The 2,383-nt window shown below is 46.9% G+C and overlaps 1 long non-coding RNA gene across 1 annotated transcript; it reads right to left on the bottom strand.

The window, feature by feature from the left end:
- Positions 1-223: 223 nt before the first annotated feature.
- LOC138299926 (uncharacterized) lies at positions 224-1,359 on the bottom strand. The gene is made up of 2 exons (XR_011204853.1): positions 1,111-1,359; positions 224-659 (listed from the first exon to the last, which is right to left on the bottom strand). It is a non-coding gene; the product is annotated as an uncharacterized lncRNA (long non-coding RNA).
- Positions 1,360-2,383: the final 1,024 nt, after the last annotated feature.

Consider the following 2,383-nt stretch of genomic DNA (forward strand, 5'->3'; position numbering starts at 1 on the left):
AAGACGTACCTTTACAGTTAACATGTCCAGTAGAGAAAAATCCTACATTTGTTTTCACTACTGCAAGGCCTACTTCTCTCATAGGATAACATTTGAGTTACCTTAGTGCATTTAACAAGCTGTAACTTCCAGTGGGGAAGGGCAGACAGAACTAGTTTGGTTAAGAATTGTAACTAAAAGCCCTCTGTAAGGTGAGGCGTCAGAAAATGTAGGGACCCAAGCGTAGTCACAAGAGTTTTACTGTGTGCTCATAAGTCAATGGTGGGTTTGTTGAGGGGAAAAAGAAACAAAATGAACCAAAACGTCTTTGACTGTCTTCCTTCTCTCTGTCTTCTCTTTGGGTTTTCACGCTTGTGCTCTTGTCTTTCTTTCGTTTCCCAGGGTCCACTCAGGAGGAGCATGTAAAGGAAAAAAGAACACAGGTAGTGGGTAAGTAGGTTCTCCTTAGTCTCTCTTTTTACCCTTCCCGTTCTTTTTCCCCTCCTGTTTTCTCTCTTCTCTTCTGTCGTTTGTCGGACATCCTTTCTTTTCTTCTCTCCTCTTTTCTTTCCTGTTGCTAGTATCTTTCTTATTATTTCTTCTTAATGTCCCTCTGCCCTTCCTGTATTTCTTCCTATCTTCTTCTCGTCTTTTCTCTCTGTCTTCCTCTCTCGCTGTGTCTGTTTAAAGGACTTTCTCTTAGTGATTTAGCACGATGTGTCGCTTATTGTATCTAGAGTTTACTTGAGGCTTTTAGAACAAAATAAAGGCGTTGTATGCTACTTGATCCAAGACCTATTGAATTGGGAACAAGTACCAACAATCAATTATGTACCAGGCTTTCTTGCCAAATGAGTCGAGTTCAGGGTATTGTCCCACCCACGAGTACTCAACAATAAAATAAGTGAAGTGAACGGAGAAAGAGACAAAAAAAAAAAACAATTACATAACACTGTTGTAGCCTCAAGGAGCAAGCACGGGGTTTGTGGGTGCTTGTTTCGTAATTAGAACGCCATGCTCGAAACTCAAAGTCTTCATACAAAAGAACCCCCCAAATGCTCTAAATAAAAATAACGAAACAGAAAACCTATCCTGTCCCAACCTTTCCTACTATCTACCTGCTTCCCGTACCTGGTATGGCCATGCTCTCCAGAGCGTGGCCGGCTTCAGCGCAGGCTTCCTCCTGGTTCCTGGCTGTCCACGTTTCCCACTGGTCACGATCCTCGCTTTTACCAGCGTCGGCAGGTCTCCAGGAGACGTCGTCCTGTTCCAGTCGTTGCCGTCCTGAATGACGGAGGGGTTCCTTAAAAAGCCCCGATGGCCGGACGTCCGTTGTCCTGCCGGTCCTTGTCAGAAGTGCTTCCGGGTCGGCGTGTTCATCATTGGAAGGCTCCCCGGGGCCTCCCGCACACGGACGTGTGCCCCAGGAGTACCGAGGGGCGGCTTCAAAAGAAGATGCCCCGTCACACCCTCTTTAATGATAAAGTTGGATTTTTAGACAGCATCTGAAAATGCACTTTTAGAAAGTTGATATTTTCTTGTCCTAATCAGTTGGTGAATGCAGCCTGTTCCTGGGTTACTTCACTAGGTGTAGCTGGTAGTTGCTCTTACTGTATTGCTCCCAGACAGTGAGAAAAAGGAAAGATTTTGCTGGCAGAATGAGCCACTCCGAGTTAACAAGGGGAAGGGGCTGCCATCTACCACACTTTCAGATCACAAAGGTTCTGCCTGAGCACTCTCACAACATGTTTGTCACTAGTCTTTTGTGACCCCAATTCCCCCAGAAAAGGTGGAGTCAGGACAGGGAGGAAGGGGATGCCGACACTTCAGGGGGGTGAATATCTGTACAAGCTTCCCCCACTTCAAAGTGGACACCCCTTTGTTAACATTGGACCTTTAGGTTCAACACTCCAGTACACTTGTGAACCTGTGGAAGACTGCCAGGAAGAAAGACTGCTGTGCTGCTGAAAGGACTGCCACTCTGCTGGACTGCTGCCCTGCTGACGTACTGCCTGCTTCCCTGTTGCATGGGTGATAAGGACTAGACCTGCACCTGTTGGACCAAGGACCACCTGATTGACTCCAAGGGCTAGTTGGCTGCCCTCCTCACTAGAGCCTCAGGGTCAGAAGTGCCCAACATCCTTGAACCCAGCACTTGGACTCTGCCAGCTGTGAGTACTGCCTTGCCAAGTGGTGCCAATCCAGGCCTGGATAGTTGGACCCAAAAGTGCTCTGCCAGCCCATCCATACAGGGAGTGCAGAATTATTAGGCAAATGAGTATTTTGACCACATCATCCTCTTTAAGCATGTTGTCTTACTCCAAGCTGTATAGGCTCGAAAGCCTACTACCAATTAAGCATATTAGGTGATGTGCATCTCTGTAATGAGAAGGGGTGTGGTCTA

The sequence above is a fragment of the Pleurodeles waltl genome, chromosome 6, assembly GCF_031143425.1.
Source record: "Pleurodeles waltl isolate 20211129_DDA chromosome 6, aPleWal1.hap1.20221129, whole genome shotgun sequence".
Lineage (NCBI taxonomy): Eukaryota > Metazoa > Chordata > Amphibia > Caudata > Salamandridae > Pleurodeles > Pleurodeles waltl.